This window comes from Equus asinus, chromosome 2 (genome assembly GCF_041296235.1).
Source record: "Equus asinus isolate D_3611 breed Donkey chromosome 2, EquAss-T2T_v2, whole genome shotgun sequence".
NCBI classification, from domain to species: domain Eukaryota; kingdom Metazoa; phylum Chordata; class Mammalia; order Perissodactyla; family Equidae; genus Equus; species Equus asinus.
In genome coordinates, this window is record NC_091791.1 from 167,772,606 (window position 1) to 167,792,462 (window position 19,857).

A 19,857-nucleotide genomic window follows, 5' to 3' on the forward strand; every position below is an offset into this window, starting at 1 on the left:
AGAAAGCAGAGGTGGGTTGCTAATGAGTGTCTAATTCCCTCTGATATGGTTGGAATTCTTTCCCTAAGATAGAACCAGCCTCATTCCATTGGAACAGCGAATTCAGAGAAAAGGGAAAGGGCCACAGTCAGATACCAGTGGGTCAAAAGTAGCATGTCTGCAGCTTTCCCACATCCTTGCCTCGGGCTGCTGCACCGTGTGGGGAGCAGATGTCCGCAAAGCTCCCAGTCACTTGCTGGTGAATCACCAAGTGTTCTGGGCCTTAGCACAAGCCCCACAAGGACATAACTTAAAAGACAGCCTCAGGGCATGTCAGGGGAATATGGAGGCTGGAGGGATGCCTTTGCAGTGGTGGGACCAAGGTGTTCTTAGCCTGGAAAAACTAAGCCCATACTCACACATCCCACCATGCCCCTTCCTGAGGTTATTGTAAGGCTCTGAAGGGCTGTGTGAATTATGGGAGTGCTGCAAACAAGCTCGTCTTTGGGACTGGCACCCTGCTTTCTGTCAAGCCAAGTACGTGAGTAATGAGATTGTGTGTCCATAGCAAGTGGGAAGTAACAACCACTCTGGTGAAAAGGAGAGCTGAAGGTAGACTTGGTACCCTATGGTCATCCCTTATCTACCACAACATGGCAGGCTCTCAAATTTTCCCATTCTCCTGGATGGCCCCCCACGGTCAGAGAAGGGGAAATGAGCTATGTTAAGATAAATCCCAGGAAGAAAAACTGTGGGAAAATTATTCCCATCTCAATGCTGCAGGTGTTCTGCTCTATGACCCTGTTTCCAGGGCATTTATCAGCTCTGGTCCTACCTGTACCTGTACAGATACAACCTCTGCTAACCTGTTCTCACAATTGTGTGGTCCAAGAACATTCTTCTACAGGGCATATCTCCTTTTTCTCCAAATGAGACTCCAGAGCTATACTTGGAGAGATTACTGAGAAGGCAGGAAAAACTGGCCCGGGGCTAGAGGAGGGCAAGGATGGGGCTTCAGGTAGGATAGTTCAGTGTTAAAACTGTGACCCAAGTAACACCTTCCCTATATTTCCTACATATGCTTCCCCTTTCATTTTCCCTAGAATATGTCCTTTTGGTTTGTTCTGGACACCTACTGCTCCCATACATCTGTTTAGAACTCTTTCTCTTCAAATCTGAAGAATCAAAAAGTCGCAGTCATGTTGGAGATGAGATCAAGCCTCTTTCTCTCTCCAAGCTTAAAACTCTGTCACTCAAGCTCTGCTTTGAACCAAGACCTGGTATCACACTATCTTGGATGCTCACTCCTCTCTCTGTTCTTCAGTGCTTAGCGTATATGGAAACCCAGCCAGTGCTCAGCTTTGTGATAAAGGGCCTCTTGTGTGCTCTTATCCTTGCCTTTAGGATACAACCATTTTTATAACACAAAATGTTCACTTCTTCCATTTATTTCGGGATTGGACTTTTTTAAAGTGTAGGAGATGGTGTGTCCTAACTCCCCACCCTTGCCTGTCTGAAACATCATGAGTCCACGATGGAACTTCTTTGGGAAATGATAGGACCATTTGCCTTTGTTACTCTCCCCTGGTGGAATGTCTTCCTAGGCTACCACATAGATACTATTACTCAGTGAGAAAGCTTTGGAATAACTTGACCAGCGAGTGGGGGACAGGACCGTGGAGTTTGTGTGGAGCCTGAATGTGAGTTCAGATCGCTCTGCAGCTGGAAAACATCCCTATGGATCCAGGAATGCGTCATCCTGTCAGACCTGTGCGTCTGAGTCTGAGCTCACACATGTGATAGCAAGTGTCGTTAAATTATTTGATTCTTTAGGCAGATTTAAGCCTAGAAATGCAAAAGAGTCTTAAAAGTTCATAAGTTTGGTCTTTTAAAGTAAAAATGGTTTTCTTTATTTAGAAAAATCAATTCTTTTCCCCATCATAAAAGGCCAATTTCCAGAGAAACAGCAAAAAAATTCACAAGAGTCCAATTACCCCCTCATCACCAAGCCATGTTTTTGGTGGGGTTTTACTAGGGGTTTCAGTAAAGGCAGGAAATACTGTGAGAATAACAATGCCAGAATCTTCTTTGGAACTGGAACCCAGCTGATGGTAAAGCCCAGTAAGTGGTCATGTTCTATTTATATTTGATCAAACAAATAAATCCTGTGAAGTTAGTGGAGATTTAATTTAATATGTAGACAAATGTACTTTTTGAAAAATGACTTTTGCAAATGCATGAAACATTCATGATTGCTGAGAATAGAGCAATAATGATAAATAGATGCAAAATGAGACCATCCCAAATTGCCTTTAATATGGTAGCTCAGCTCTCCTTCTTCTTTCAAGAGATATTGGGACCATGAGTTATTTACAGCCACAGCATCTCTTAAATGATATTCTGCAATGATTTGTGTGTTTACTGTGATTTTGCCCACAGAACTTGTCTTCTATTCTATTAAAAATGACAATCTATCTCATTTTAAATGCTACTAATATGTATAAGACATCTTCTTTGTTTCTCTTGCCTGCATATGTATTTACTCTAAAAGATCGAATAGGAAACCCAAGCCTCGTCCCATTTTGACAAATGTTAACATCTAGTCCCTTAAATGTCAAATTTCACTAAAACACAGCTTTACTATTCAAATGCAATGGGGGAAGGAAACAATACAGAGATGAATTGACGATCCCAGATGGCTTTATAAATACCTGAAAAGAAAGAGTAAAATAAAATGGCAGGCTCGATGACAAGATTTTTGTTTAATGATCAATTCTCCATGGGGGGTAAATACTTTTTAAATATACTCATTGGGAAGGAGGGAAATAAGGAATTCAGGAGCCTGGCATTCCTGGGGGTGCACCTGGGACATCAGTTCCTCCGCAGTGCCATTTTGGGAACAAAGGGACCCATCCAAACGTCAGTCAAAAAAATAATATTAAGAGATAGGTTTTGTCAGGTTGACTGACTGAGTTATTAGACAGCACAACAGGTTATAATTGAGACTGTGGAATGACCAACCCAAGGAGCTCTGAAATAGGTAGCCTAGTTTTGAATGGTTTAGCTGTGGAAAATGCCCAAAGACAAAGAAACAAGCTGGATTACTCCCTAAATTTGCTTTAGATGTAGTAAACGTGACCAACTCATGTTAATCTTTTTTTAACAACTGTGACAAAGAGCATTTTGGGAGTCAAGTAGACAGTGAGGAGACAGTGGGGCTCAGTTCTTTATGAGCCAAACAAGGACCTGGGCTGCTGGTAATGGCATCAGGTTTCCATCACTTGATGGTGAGAGACCATATCCATAGACCGTGATAAGAGAACATTTCCGGACTGGGATCCCTCTGGGCCAAAATGAATGATCCCACAGCTCCCAGCTAGGGCAGGGCTATAATGAGTGCAGCAAACCTGTGCTTGGCCTAAGGTGAGATATCTTCGGGGTCTGGTGATATGACTCCTCTAGCAGAACTGAGGGTGAAGTGAGGGCTCTGTAATGCAGTTCTATCTTGGGTGGAAATTCAGATGTGTGTCTGACATGGCCTGTTACTGCCCTCCTCTTTCTTTGAGCTCTGAAGAATGGATTTCTAGCTCAGTGGCTGGCTGCCCAGACATTTTTTGCCTGCAGTAACAGAATTGTGTTTGATATCACAAAGGAGTTTGTTGAATTGCTGCTTTTATAATTCACTCCCAGTGTCAAATGAGGTCATCCAATTTCCTCTCTGTGCATTTGCAATAAGCAGCATAAAATTCAAGCAAAAAAGCCAGGAGACGCAGAGAAAGATGGCTGAAGAGATAATGAGGCCTGTTTATTATAGTAAAGGAGACAGTGTGGGAATCTGTTAAGTCCCATGAAGGTGAAATATCCATCAAGGGACGTGTTGCTTTCCGGAAAAGAGTCACTAGGAGTTTTTGTTGTGGCTCCAATCACAGTGTGAACAAAGTTCTAACAAAATCGTCTTTGGAAAAGGAACTCAACTTCATGTTCTCCCCAGTAAGTTGTTCATGTGATTTTCTGATATTGACTCTCACTGAATTGAAAGTGTTTTTGGTGTTGGATGGGGAAAGTTTCTTAGGGTCTCAGACTGTGGGTAGCCTCCAGGTCCTGGGCCCTTCTGCCGTTGCCGAGGCCCAGTCCTTGGCCCTTCCACAGCTCAGCCAAAAACCAAATTCTCTCCCCGCTAGAGCTGGGAAAGTTGCTGCCAGTGTTCTGCTGCTTAAATATCAATTATCTTTTTCATTATTTATGTATTATGAAGAGTAAAAATTCATGAAACTTTGTCCAAAGTCCATTTTCAAGTCTCCCCCAGGCTTGTCCCCAGTGGACTTTGTTTCGATACATTGTTAAACCAGGTGTGATTTCTGGCTCCAACGAGATTGGTTTTGGTGATGACCACAGCCTACCTTACGAGCCCTCTCCTTCTAGCCTTCAGAATAGACCTACTTTTCTCTGTTAGGCCTCTGCTAAGACTCCTGGCTCTGACGCCCAGGGCTTCTCACCTCTCTTGTTCCAGGGACGGGTGGCAAATAACTTCTTTAAGAGCTACTTTAATGCCAGAGGCAACAAAGATGGCATGTCAGCCAAGAGCAACATCTTGTGTTGAGCTTTCTCGTTCTGCGCCATTTTCCGAATCCTTTTTTTCATTTAGGAAAAGTAACCCCTCCTTTTTATTTCTAGCACAGATAAGAGTTCATTGGAAGGTCACAGACAGGGGTTTCCTCTGGAATATTTTTCACAGGCTAACAATAAGCTGGAAGTTTACAGTCGGTTCAGAAGCACATTCTTAGGCCACATCTCCGTGTATGGAAGTTCTTATCAGCAGAATAGACAGTCAAAGCCAGAAGCATCTTAATTATTCCACATTCTATAGGGGATCAGGGAGATGGAGGCAAAGATATGCTAAGGGAAAACAAAAACTACAGTTAAGTGGGGAGGTTTCTGAGTGATTCTACCAGGGATAAAATTTAACAAGAAGAAACATCCAGAAAAATACTGGGGCCAGGCATTCAGTTTTTGTTATGGAGGCAATCACTGTGGGAATTCAGGAAACAGTCCACTTGTCTTTGGAAAGGGCACAAGACTCTCTGTGATTGCAAGTAAGTATCCCTGGCCATCCCTAGTTTTGATCAGCAATGGCTTCTTCCCTTAAATGATTTTTCAGTGTACCTAGGAATGCTTGTGCTGCCAAAAAAGTTGAGTTAGGAGCTGAGAAGTTAGTGCTAAGCAGGATGATGGGCAGGTTACTCTGACATAATTCGAAAGCCAACCAGACAATCATGAGCAGGCACGTACCTCACCCTAGCCCTGTGCGTCCAGCTTGCTCTGACCACACATCCTGACCCAGTTCCCTTCCCAGATCCCAGGAGACCAAAACCCTAGGACAAAGAACCTAAGACTCCTAAGCCTGGGGAAGCACAGGAAGGCTTGTCTGAGACCCAAGAGCCATTTTTAAATACATTGTGGGTTTCTCTTTAATGTTATTATTTTTAATCTGTCTTAGTAATACATAAAAATTTCTCATTATAAAAACAATTCAGAGGCCAGCGCCATGGCTGAGTGGTTAAGTTTGCATGTTCCACTTCGGCAGCCTGGGGTTCACTGGTTTGGGTCCTGGACGCAGACCTAGAACCGCTCATCAAGCCATGCTGTAGTGGCATCCCACATAGAAGAATTAGAACGACCTACAACTAGGATATGCAACTATGTGCTGGGGCTTTGGGAAGGAAAAAAAAAAAGAGGAAGACTGGCAACAGATGTTAGCTCAGGACCAACCTTCCTCACCAAAACAAAAAGAGATTCAAATTACGGATGAAGCCAACATTCACCTTGATCCCTTCCTTCAATATCAGTTTCCTCCCCAAAGGTGACCACTGGGACTGGTTAGGTGTGTTGTGATGACTTTCTGTTTGGAGTATGTTGACATGAATTCTCCTGTCTTCAAGGCGGGATGCTCCAGACATAAAGAACTCAGACTGCAGTTTGCAGGATTTCAATTAGATGTAAGGAATAGTTGCTTGAATGCAAAGGCTATTGGCAAAGGAAAGCCACCTTCCCAAGACTTCTTAAAGATGAGATAGGCCTTTGGTCAGAGAACACCTTGGCTGAAGACAGGAGGATGGACTAGATGACCTCTGAAATCCAGCCAGGTCTCTGTAGGACTCCAGGATGGTCCACCCGTGGCAAGCCTCTGTAACAGCCTTTCTCGTTTGCCTGTCATCTGGGTATTGTTACAGTCTGAGCTTTTGTCAGTGCTGCTCCTATACTGTGAGGGGTTTGATTTTCTCAGCATCTTCGGGGTTTTTGCAAAGAGAGGAAACTCTGTGCATACTCTGGGGTCGGGAGTTCCCAGCTCACTTTTGGGAAGGGCACCAAACTCTCGGTCACACCAAGTAAGTTCTTCTTTCTGGCTAATTATTCTTCCCAAGAAACCCTTCTTCCATCATGCAGAAGCTGTCAAAACACAGGTGGTGTTTTCTTTGCTTGGTTTGTGTTGGGTGGTTCGTGATACCAGTTGGAAAACAAGGTTATTAATGCATATACTCCCTGGGGCATTGTACTTGGCTTTTCATATCCATGTAGTCTCTCCCTGAGAAAATATGTGAACCACCACAAGGAGGAAGGTCCGGGGAAAGTAGAGGGAAAAAAGGCAGGAATTGGATGAAAATAGACAAAGAGCCTACAGGAATAACAAACAAGACAGGATCCCAGGAGACTGAGCGGGAGCCACTTTGAGTGAATTTCCCAGGAGGTGCTCCTGCCAAGGCCCATTCTTTCAAGAAAAATCCCGCAAATAGAATCGGGCTGAGAAGTTGCTAGTTATTAGTATTCATCCCACATTCTAACCTAATTTCAAGGAGATTGTTTTGGCCATGGGCAGTCATTTTAGGTTTTGTTTTTCTGCTTGCCTCCTCCACCTCCACCTGTCTTCCTAGAGGGCCCAGTCAAGGTTATTGCAATAGCACTGAACACTGTGTAACACCAATGCAGGCAAATTAACCTTTGGGGACGGGACCACGCTCACCGTGAAGCCAAGTAAGTTGTGTTCTTCTTTGGCTGGGCCGTTAGGGGCAGTCGATCAAATCATTAGTTTGAAAAATACTTTAATCCTGAGGATCTGCTTGGGCTCTTTATTAACATTCTTTCCCCAGGCCAAAGAGAATTGGTTCCCTTCTCTGCTTTAAAATGAGATGTGCATGCAAATGCACACACCCCCTTGCTCTAGCTCATGGTGAGGGGCTCTCAGGAGCATATACAACATTTTTCAAAGAAAGAGAGATATAAACAATAATTGAGCCAATGAGAATGTCAGGAAGGACCTCCAGAGGGGACCCAGTGTCCTCCCCCACCACCCCTGACTAGGCTTCCCTGCACACTCCCTGGCCATATGGGATGTACTTTGGCTCCGTCTGATGGTCTAGGGCAGGGAATTCCTCAGCTTCTCTCTGTAATTAATTCTAAAACTGAGCAACCCTTGCTGCCAGAAAGTACTTTCTTGCATCTGGCTTTCACTCCCCCACTACACTGCAATTTAGATCTCTGAAAAGAACCACTAGAATTTTTGGTATCTAGTTTGAGAACAAAATTTCTGCCATTGAATGTGAGACTTAGCATTGAGTTACTCCCACAGCATCTCTGAGATGCCATGTGTCGTCTCTGGACATTTTGAACCCAAGTGATTATGCATGAGATTTGGAGACAGAAAAATCTAGATTTGAATCCCGGCTCCACAAGTTTACTAACTGTGTGACCTTGGGCAAATTACTTAACGTCTCTGAGCCTCAGTTTCCCCATCCATAAGATGAGGATAAAAATAAACCTGCCCTGTTGAGTTATTGTAAGGATCAAATGAAATAACACAGCTAAAGTATTTGGTATAGTGCTCAAAACATAGAAAAAGCTCATTAAACCCTAGCTATTAATAATAATGATAAACATAGTCTCCAACACACAGGAGAGCTTTTGTTTCGCCCCTCAGGCTCTTCTGTCAACGCTCTGTCATGCATCAGGAAAAGAGCTGGCATGTGGGGAGGGTGGAGAATGTCAGCCTGTTCTATGAAATTCTTCACCTGGGATTTGAAAGTGTCTACGTGGAAATAGAAAGAATCCTGGCTAATTTAAATACAAAATCATCCAAGTGTCAGAGACAGGAGAGATGTTTCTGCAGAGAGCTGTGTGGCTGGAGCTCCTGAGGCTGTACACAAGCCCTTGGAGCAGAAACTGAAACCTTGCACCACCCTCTCATCAAGCTGATCCCAGTGTGACTTCCTCCAAAGTACCCCAAGACGCGGGCTCCCCATGTGAAGGGAGAGGCACAGAGAGAGGATGGAAGCTTCACAAGGAAGAGCAGCTTGTCCTAAAATTGTCCTACTCCTCTGGGTGATGAAGCTCATGAGAAATATGGCACCTGAAAATAGCCCCTAAATGAAAATAGCCTCAGACCAGAGATGGAGGATCAGTAAAGTCTATAGTGGCAAATTGAGGCAGTTAATATTGAAGAAAAGAGGTTGAGGGTCAGGTGGGTATTGAGTCATATATCTAAATCTGGGAAAGGATGTGTTAAACAAAAGCTAGAAGGGCTGTGTTCTCCAGCTCCACCAGGATTGAAATCACAGGATGTGGCTAATACTGCAAGAAGAAAGGAGTGAGGTTAGTGGTTAAAACCTTCATAATAGCTTTTTGAACAGTGAAAATGAACTGTCAGGAGTAGTTGCCAGAGCACTTTCTCTAGAGGGTTTTTGAAAGGAGATAGACACCCTCCTATCAGGGGTGATGGAAGCGCAGCCCTGCCTCGAGGCAGGAGGAGAAATGAGAGAACCTCTCCAAACCACTTCCCAGCCCCCAGAGCCTCTCCCTGTGAAAAAAAACTCTGGCTCATTAATGCAGAGCTGCATCCTCTTGGACACCAGGGTTGTTGGGTTAAGTTTTGGAACCCCTTTGCTTAGCGTGTCCCAAACTCCCTTTGTTCTCAGGACTAGACAGGACAAATGGGCTGGCTTTTTCACCCTAAAGCCAAAACACAGGTTCTGGGTCCTGGGTTGTTTGTGGTGTTGAGATGTGTAGGGTGTGTTGGGGGTCGGGGGGAGCTCTACACAGTTTTTGCAGAGCCCAGAGGCACTGTGGGAATACCTATGGCCAGAGTTTGATCTTCGGTAATGGAACCAGATTGTCGGTGCTGCCCTGTAAGTACAGTTATGTGGGAGAGATGAGCCCAGAGCTCAGCGTGGGACTGACCCAGAGGGGCTTGAAGCCTGGGTCCATTGTGACCTCAGCAGCAGGGTTGGAGAGGAAAGTAGAACCTGAGGACAGTAAGGAGTGGGAAGGATGGCTTATTCAGGGAGGAAAATCATGGACCTATGTGAATAACAGTGGAGGAATACACTGGAGCTTTCCCTTCTCAGGAGGACTCTTTGTCAGGGAAAGCTGACTTGGCAGGTTTCTGATGCTGAGATAATCACTGTGGGGAAGGACAAGGCTTCACCTTGATCTTTGGGAAGGGGACAAGGCTGCTTGTCAAGCCAAGTAAGTGGCATATAATTTGAAGTGTGCACTGAATATGATTATCTCCAAAAGAAAGACCTGCTCTCTTTTCCACGGGGGCCTCTTTGGGTCAAGAGGACATTAAAGAGGCTGAGCCCAGCAAGGCCCAGTACCTTGTCATCTTCCTCATCCTTGAAGGAGCCCTGGGAAGTGTGGAGGGGAAGAAATCCACTAGGAGCTCACCAATAACCCAGCCTTGGGGCCCGTCCATCCTCTCAAACTTCCAATAAGTAAAACCATCTGACGGCAAGTCTTCCTCAGAAGGAGATTCCACTAGAGTTATCCCCATTGCATAGACTTAAAAACTGAGGCAAGTAGAGGCCAGTGATTGATGCAGAACAGAACTCAGGGATCCTGGAACAGTTTTTCCGGTAGACTCATGAATTCAAAGCACCAGGTTATTTAAATGAGAGGGTAGCAGGGGCAATCAGCTGTAATCTGAGCTCCAGTGGTGCTGAGGACTGGGTTTGGCCTTAGGTCAACTCCTAGATGTGGTGGGTTTTTATCACTGCAGAGTCGAGAGCCAGAAGCCAGGCTCCATTAACCCCAGTGGTGCCACCCTCTGGCTCTGCTGCCCAGGAAGTGCAGCTCTTGGCACACATCATCCTTGATGTCTTGAAAAAAGAGAAATTAGAAGAGAAGGGGGGAAAAAAGCTTATATCTCATATCACACAGTTACCTCATTTTGTAGCAAGATTGTTTCCCCATGAGCAGTTTGTCTTCATTTAGCAGCTGTCTTCTCTGAGGAAGCCATTTTGTAGAGGCGTTTGTCACAGTGTGACAACTGACAGCTGGGGGAAATTGAATTTTGGAGCTGGGACCCAGGTTGTGGTCACCCCAGGTAAGCCTCGTTCCCTTGAGCCTCACCTGCTCTTAATTTTAACCCCCATGTGCCAAGTATTTCTAGGTGAGACTGTGAGAAACATATTTGAAAGGAAGTCATTTCCCTGAACAGCAATACCCAGAGCCATTAAGCAAACATGAGAGATCAGTTCGGACAGAAATATTTTTGTATAAATAGGAATTCTCATTATTCTCTATCAGTCCCGTGTATAAGTCCCTTATTCCCCTTATAAGGAAAAAAGTTACAATAAGAAGTATAGCCATGATTCATGCTGTGGCGTGGGAGAGATCTGCTGTGGATGGAGGATTAGAAATGTGTTTGGGAAGATTGGATGTGTTTTTGACAGGATGTGTAACACAGTGTAAATTATAACCAGGGAGGAAAGCTTATCTTCGGGCAGGGAACCGAGTTATCTGTGAAGCCCAGTAAGTATAAAAGTGTATCCCAGGATTAAACAATGTCTGTGGATTAAGGGCTGATTTAGCCCCCAATTGTATACTATATGAAGAATGTTTAGAAAGTATGTATGAGCATCACATAGAAGGAGGACAAAAGTTTCTTTGGCTAGGATCTGACATCTTGGTGCAAAACAGGCCGTGTAGGAGAGTCTCTGGGAATGGCTCCCAGAATATATGCAGTGGAACTAAAGATGTGTGACTGATTACTTGTGGTATTGGCTACGATCTGCAGCTCTGGATTTGTACAATAATTAGTGACAAGACTAACAAACCTCTAAGGTACTGTTCTTTTTTGGCTAAGATTATGTCGACTTACAGGAAAAACCTTGTGAATAATGATCATTGACCAAAATAACTGTGATTAGCCTCTCCCAAAGTGTGAAAATGACTTAAAAAATTTTATTCATAAGTACTGTGGGATACTTTCTGTCTCTGAAACTTTAGGCCCAAAATGTGTACAATATAGCCTCATGGAGCAGAGAGAACCCTTAAAATCATTCTTTCTGATTATCCCCATTTATGGAAAACTGAGGCCCAGGGAAGAGGCTGACATGGCCCCACAGAGTGTGTATGGCTCAGCTAAGACTAAAACTTAAGTCTCCAGTTTGCCAAAACTGTCTCTATCATTAATTCTCCTGGCCTGAAGTATAAGGAGTCTGCAGGACTCATCTGACATATTTTTGTGCACCTACCCTATGCCAAGTTCGGTGCTCAGACCAGGGACCCATCAGGGAACAAACTCAACGTGATATTGCCCTCAGGGAACTTACATCTTGGAATTGGATCCCATTTGTTCCCTCGGATATGACAATCCATATCCTGATCCTTCTTGGACATGACACTTTTAGACCATCCTTACTAACTTAGGAAATATTTAAACTAATTTTTGTTGCAGTTTTAAAGTCTTTTAGCAGCTAAATCAACAATAGATATCACCTTAGTCATGAGAAAAGAAATAGACCAAAAGTGAAGTGGAAAACTATCAATTTCCCTCATAATTTGGTCATTATGAAATCATTTTATCAATATATCAAACTAGTGGCTAAATTAACTGGATAGCACCAACTCTATACCTCATTTAGATCCTGTAGACTCAGTCTAAGGAGGACTCAGGATCTGGGCAGTTTCCTGGTGGCATAACACAGTGACACCCAGAGTGGAGGAGAAATATTCTCTGTCCTGAGCTTTGTGAGTCTTCTTAGATGAAAAGATGTGAGTGCTGGTTTGACATCTAAAATCAGAGAGCACTTACTCTACATATCTATTGAAAGCATACATTTGATGCTTAGACTCTACAGCAGAAAGTGGAAAGCAAAGATTTCCCTAAAAGAAAATGGAACTGTAAAGACAAAGAAGGATTTATTTAGGATTTGTAGACAGGCAATTTGGTTAGTCTAGATCAAACCTAGATTGACAATAACTTAGGCCAAATTCATAAAGTAATTGCCAACTCTTTACTCTATGCTCTGCCAACCTGGCCTATTTGATCTGGTTTTTGTTGTTGGGCATATCACAGTGCTTATTCTGGTTCAGGCTGGCAACTGACCTTTGGATCCGGGACCCAGTTGACTGTTGTACCTGGTAGGCTGCCACGATTAAATACTATTTTCACTGACTTATTAATCTATAAATGTATACTGTACTTATATGTAACTTAGGCCTGGGGTTGAGGGTTGGGGAGAGACACTAACAGCACATATTTGAAAGGGTTATGTAAGAAGAGAATTATTTATCAAACACCAAAGGGAAGGAGAAACCTTTTCGCTAAGGTTGGAATAGGAGTTGATGAAAATGAGTAGAGAAGCTACACTAACCTAGAAACATTGCTGAATAATAGATCCCATAAAGGGAACCTCTGTTTCTCATAATATTTTCACTAGAACCAGACAAAATGCTGCAAGATGGTTTTACCAGGAACTATTTTAAACCAAGTCTAGTTGGCCAGCTGCATTTCTAGCCTGTTCTAGCTTATTTCTTCATAAGTCGGCAAACACAAAGGTGCTTATTTAAGGTATTTAAATGAAGCTCTATTTCTTTAGCTCTCTGGTGCCCTTCCAGCAATGCATTCCTGTAACACACTGATTATCATTTCTACAAGTAAGAACAAGCAAGCCCCTTGCCCTCCAAAACTGCATAAATATTATAATTACTTGGCTTAAACTGAAGTCACCTCTATTCTATTTCTCATAACTGTGTTCATTTGTTGAGATTTGTTGAAATCCAAACTGTGTGGGTGTCTAACTGTTGGCACTGAGGTTTCCTTTCTCTTGAGATTGTCAGCAAAATATTTTGCCCATAAATAATGTTTCATCTAGACTTGCAAATGACAGCCAACACTAAGTCCTCTTCCCCCCCCCCCCCCTTGTTACAGAGAACATGCAGGCAGAAAGCAAAAAGAAAGCCAAAATGTACAGTTTCATTGTGGGGGCTAGGGGTGGGGGGTGTCAATGTGGATGTTAAAGTACATTTGGTTATATGATGTAGACACTGACAGATAGGATATAGTGATCTTGTTGGATCATGCAAACAGAATACAGCTAACTAGTTGAAGTGGTTCAGGATGTCATTAAGAGAAGCTCAGGTCATGTTGTCAAGCATAGCACAGATCCAGGTACAGACTCAGAGAAAGAAACTTCCAGATAGCCCTGGAACAAAGGCAGAATAAGGATTTTCCTCACAACCCCATCCACTTGAGGAGAATTTTCATTTATAATTAGGAAAAGAAAAAGGTAAAGAGCATTTACTTGCAGAGTCCTTATTCAAATATCGTGTGTATGGAGCACAGAAGACACAAGAATGAACCCAAGCAGAAAACTAAATTGATAAAACCACTGAAGAAAATAAGTTGCCCTTACCTTGCCTGTCTCTGATAATGAATGTGTCCTCTTGGCTCATTCCTCACTTTGGTTCCTGAATTTTCTAGGGAAATAGCAAAAAATTGGTGAGGTTGGGTTAGTAGTGGCCTAACTTGGTTAATCATCTCTGGATAACACACCTCCCTTTCAGGAAGTCTCAGGAGACTTTTTGTAATGGTAGTAAACATGGTGTACAACTATAACAGACTTTACTTCGGATCTGGGACCAAACTCAGAGTAAAGCCAAGTAAGTTGTAATTGTCTAGAAGAAAAAGTTACCAGCATATTATCTAAATCCCTCTTACCAGTCTGGATTGTTTTGAGTTCTTTTATTTCGTGTTTTGGGTCCCCACCCATAACATTTTATCATTCCCTTTTCTCATGTCTCTTAAACAGATTTAAACGTAGTAAATAAATCCTATGATTCAGTAAATATTCTGAAACCGCCAACCACACTTTTGGGATAGTATCCTATATAAGGAAAATTCCCAAATTTTAACTATTGCTACTTTTACTAGTTGACAAAAGAGCATTTGGATGTAATTTAAAGTACCTATGAATGTCTAGGATTTCAGACAGGAGATACGACAGATTAAAATTACATGTATTTTTAAAAGATGAAAAGAATTAGATAGGCCTGCTGATAATCTAATAACTAACATTTATTGGATACTTGCTATGTGCAAAGCAGTGTGTAAATGCCTCTCATTCTTTAACTCATTTAACCTTCCTAATAATCCCCTGGGATAGATGTTATCATCCTCACTTTCACGGATGAGGAAACTGTGAAGATAAAAAACAGAAAGAGGTTAAAATAGTTACCCAAGGGCTCAGAGCACATGGGGATAGAGCTAGACCAGGAGGCAGCCTGCCTTTCCCCTCAGCCCACTCTCTTAACTGTGGTCTTGACGAGGTTTGTGTAGGAAGACCTAGCACTGTGCATATGATAACTTCAAGTTGACCTTTGGAGCAGGAACCACAGTAACTGTAAGAGCAAGTAAGTAAAAAGGAAAGTCAGAATAATTTTAAAACAAAATGGTGGGTGCGATTACGAGCAATTTCTCCTGGGAGGTGCAATAGTCGGTAACTAAATTCTAAAAAGCTTTCCCAGTTTGCGTTAGGATCACATCCTTTTATACACTTTCTACTTGTCTCCCTCACCCCCTCTTCCACCCTAGAATAGCTCTCCTCCTCAGGTATGCCTTCACAATGATAAATTTATTGAGGGCATGGGCTTCATGGTCAGATAAAAACCAAGCTAACTACCTGAAATTATCTCAGATCCCTAAAAAAAATAAGAGGGGGTGTCAATGGACTATATTAAGGTGAGATATAACTCTTTTCAAATATTTGAAGAGCTTTTCAAATATTTCAAATATTCCTCCGTGTAGAAGAGGAAGGGGTTACTATGGGAGGCAAAAATCAAAACCAATAGTTGAAAGAAGACGTGTCTCAGCCTCCTATGGAATCTTTTTGAACAAGTAGACTGTCTTGCAGTGGAAAGGCTGCTTTGTGAAGTGCAGAACTCTTCTTCCTTGGAGATCTTCATGCTGAGTCCTTAAGGCTAACCAGGAGATGTTATAGAAGGGATTTCTATGCCGTTTTTGATATTGGACTGACATCTCTGGGCTCCCTTTCAACTCTAAGTGCTAAGATCCCATGACTCAAGCTTAGAGGATGAAAAGGTGAGCTCATACCTATGCTTCTATTTTTATTATTTTGATAGCCAAAGAAATAGGTCATCAAATTATTCATGAGCTTACAGTTATTTGGGATTTTTATGCCTAGAAGATGGTGGTGTATGATTTCCCAGTGCAGTAAATGGGAAAATAAAAGGAGGATATAAGGAAGAAATAAAGAAAGAAGAGAAAAGGGGAATGCCTGGAGGGAGGACTAGAGGTTGAAGGAGGGAAATGAGGTGATTTTGCAGAGGACAGATCTAGTCTATCAAGTTTTCACAAGTTCGGCTTTGTAAAGGGATGTGAACATAATGTCAATCCACGTAAGTGAGCGGCCTTTTATACTGGGAAATATGGCCAGGGAAGCAAAGTTCCTTCCAATTTAAACACTCTCAAAAGGATGCGTAATTGCTTTCTGATGGGAAGGGCCTCTGAAGGTGGGAAGCCCATTGTTACTGCAGACCGTTTGTCCCCTAAGAGATAGCCTCTGAGGACTGGCTGTCCAGCTTAGACTGGCAGCTACACAAGAAAAAGATTTAAAGCCACTTAAAGAGGATGGAGGTGAATTTTCAACCCTATCCCCTAGGGCAAGGGAGAAAGTGTTTGGAGAACATTAGAGCCAGGTTCATGTAAAGGGGGCCAGCACTGTGTCGACAGAGGCTCAAGCGTGGGGAAGCTGTACTTTGGAAGAGGAACTCAGCTAACTGTATGGCCTGGTGAGTGGGTTATTTTCTACTCCGGGAAAACATTACTGTGAAGAAATTGAAAAGGAAGATGAATGAATTCCATTAGACTTGCAACTAAGGGAACATATGTATTGCCCCTCCTAAGAGACCCTCCCTCCTTAGGTAGACTGGAATGGGGAAGTGGAAGGAAGTTTCAAGACAACCTAGGGTCCCATTTAGGAACCCTGAAATCTGAGAGGAGACTGTGTTCATCCCACCAAAGGCAAAGGAGAAGGGCAACCACATCCTAAAACACCCACTCTGGGCCACACACAACACTTGGGGAAGGATATGGCCTTCAACCCAGAATGGGCATGCCAAATTGGAGGATAGGTATACAAGGTTTATTTTTCTTGAGTCTTATAAGTCTTGGCCATTTCCTTGTTAGAAGCTCCATTGACTATCGTGCTCCTTTCTTATCATGAATGACCTCTCCATCATACTCTGTAAACTTTCTGCAAGAAGCCTCCTCACTCCCTTCCTTAATACTAACCTCACCAATGGATGGGCTCCAGAATAGGGAATCAGGGTCTGAAACTTGGACCAAGAAAAGCAGTGCTGGTCCACAGTACACAGCAGCTCAGAGTGTCTGGGTGGACCCAAGACTAAAGTATTCTCCTCCTCTTTGGGGTCTTCCTTGGGCACTAAATTGAATATAGAGACCCTAACTGCACACCTGCATATGAGTGTGTTCATCAGCATTTCCACTCTGGATGTATGAATAGCCCGACGCTGAAGGTTCCCTGAGCTTATTGGGCTTCCCATTCTCAGGTTCCTTTGTGGGTTAAAAATGACCAAACAGGCCCCTGAATGAGATTGTGGATGAGAGCTACTATCCTTACTCACAGATCCAGGTCCAAACAGCCAAAGCAGAGAAGTAAGTAAATAGATGAAAGTGCTAGACCCAAATAAGTGCCGGGTTAAAAGTATTCCAGCTCTATAAAGTGGGGACAGCGCTAGGAGACAGGATTACCCTAAACATCATAACCCCTCCACTTTGCCAAGGCCATAGGACATATCTTTTGTCAGGTATCTACAGAGTGTGATGTCCTGGGTCCCTGTGGTTTTTGCTGGGTCTCAAATCACTGTGTGACCAATGCTATGGGGAACAAGCTAACTTTTGGAGGAGGAACCAGGGTATTAGTCAAGCCAAGTAAGTACCGGCGCTTGAGCCACAAGTCTGTTTCCAACATTGAAGCAGGAGCCCAGTTATCAGTTTTAAATTGAATGTGTTGTGTTAGTCTAAATTAATCTGTCTCAAACTTGCCTTAAAAATGTTTACTCTTGCTGTTATGCATAACACATATGTATGTACGAATTTAGTGTGGATATAGGATATTGCTATCTTGATATTTTCTAGGGTCTGCCTTCTTAAGAGAAGGAAAACAGGGGCCAGCCCAGTGGCACAGCGGTTAAGTGTGCATGTTCTGCTTCCACGGCCCAGGGTTTGCCAGCTCGGGTCCCAAGTGCGGACATGGCACCGCTTGGCACACCATGCTGTGGTAGGCATCCCACATATAAAAAGTAGAGGAAGATGGGTACAGATGTTAGCTCAGGGCCAGTCTTCCTCAGCAAAAAGAGGAGGATTGGCAGCAGATGTTAGCTCAGGGCTAATCTTCCTCAAAAAAAACAAAAAAAGAGAGAGAAGGAAAATAAGGTACTTTCCTTATTTCTTCACATCTCTTATCTAATTGTCTTGAGAGGCAGAGGAAGGTGGAAAGGGGTGATTTTATTCAGAGTGGTTAAGTGATTTGAACATAGTCACAATAGCAGGGCAACAACCCACATTTTCTAAGGTTCAGTATATTGCTGTCCGTACCAGGCTGCACCCTCTATAACCAGCATTATGATTTATCTCCTCTGGCTCTCATTTGTCCCAATTAATGCAAGTGAAATATTGGTAACTCTTATCTCCTGGTTCACAGAAAGCATGTGAGGATTAAAAAGACATTGCTCTGAAAAGGAGTTAAGCTGGAGGCTTGTTTGGAGTTTTGGGGTTTGGGGTGGGAGGAGAGAGAGAAGTATTGTTTTTGTTGGTGATGAAATTGTCTTTTTCACTGGGGAAGTGAATAAGGAAAGGAAGGATACTTGAAAGGCAAGATGATATGATCAGTATAGGAACGTGTACAAAATAAGTCATTAAGGTGTTCATCTAGGGGCCAAAGACAATGTGAACCTAGTCTAGCTACTCACCAACTTGTGGGCCTGGGGAGACCACTCAAGATCTCTAAGCCTCAGTTCATCTACAGTATGGAGCTTATGATTCCAGCTCTGCCTAGCTCAAAGGATTTTGTAAGATTCAAACAAGATAATATATATGAAATCTCCTTGAAAAGTATGGGCAGTCACATGATTCATGATTTTTAAAAAGTCATATTTTATGAAAAATTCCATTGGAGAATTGGAATGAATTCCACTGAGAGTGAGCAAGCTTCATGGACTTTGACTATGGCAGAGAATGGATTGAACTTGGATATACAATGAACCCTTCTAATTATGAGAAAATAGAAGATGAGATTTGGTGAGCAAGACTGTCCCTGAAAATCTTCAAAAACCTGAGACTACTTAGGAGATAAATGTGTGAGGTTGGGAGCTTGTAGTAAATAGTTTCTGAGGTTCCCTACCATTCTGAAGAGTGTGTGAGTTTAAGACTTTTCTTGAGTTTACCTAAATATGTGCTTAGTGTTGAATTGGGTTTCAACCAAGTGAGAGAACCCTGGGAGAATTCTTATGTTTGAAAATGAAGCACCCTTTGGTTTTTGTGGTAAAATGGATCACTGTGGGGTCTTCAAGCGCCCAGAAGCTGGTTTTTGGAAGGGGGACCATCTTAAAGGTGAATCTTAGTAAGTATTGCTATGAATTCTGGACTTGATTAGTTATTGAGACATGTAACAAGCTTTTTTGGAAATCTAAGTAGACTGCCAAATGTTCTCAATTTATTCAGATTTAATGGGGCGCAGAGCACCCTCCAAGCCCACTCCATCCTAATTATAAGGCCTCATTTTGCTAGGTAACAGTTTGCATCATTTGCCAACTTAATAGGGAAGGAGGATGGAAGAGGTCTCTTCATCTCAGTGGCCAGCTCCATCAGAAAAACTTATTCTGAGATGCCAGCACCTTCTCTTCCAGTTGGCATCCTCTTATAACCTTGATGCCCTTAACAGCCAGTTCCACAGTTTCCAACTACCCAGATAACATCCCAAAGCCACTTGGGAAAACCCTCTGTTTCACATTATCTTTTCTGACCAGGAATTTACATGATAGAACTAGATGTAGTATTTCAGCAGGGAGAAGGCATGATCTAAGTGTCCATGTCTGTGGTTGACACTGTGCGATTTGGAGCCAGGCTTTGATCCTTCAGGCCTTCAATTTGCTTATCTGTAAATAGAAGCAATGATTAATTTCTCAATGCCTGGACCCCACTTAAGACATCACCTTCTCAGAGAGCCCTTTCCTGCCCAACCAATCTAACAAGCCACCAAAAACAGCTACCACCTGGGTGTTCTCTGTCCCAATATCCAGCCTGATTTTATTCATGCACTTTCATCACTTGACATTGTATTATCTGTGTATTTGTTTATGTGTGCCTCTCCCTAGACTGTAAGCACCATGGGACAGGGACAGTGTCCAAACAGCTCTCCACCTTATCCCCAGTGCCTAGCACAGTGCCTTGCACGTGGAGGTGTTCAGTGAACAGTTATTGAGTGAGTGGAGGACCTACCACCATCTACCCTCCTTCTCACAAAGTAACGGAGCTTTGTCATTGCATACCCAAACACCAAA

The 19,857-nt window shown here is 42.9% G+C and overlaps 1 gene segment (V, D, J or C); it reads left to right on the plus strand.

Moving 5' to 3' along the window:
- The window catches only part of LOC106840669 (T-cell receptor alpha chain constant-like), a 1,015,328-nt gene that overhangs the window by 971,527 nt on the left and 23,944 nt on the right, over nucleotides 1-19,857 (plus strand).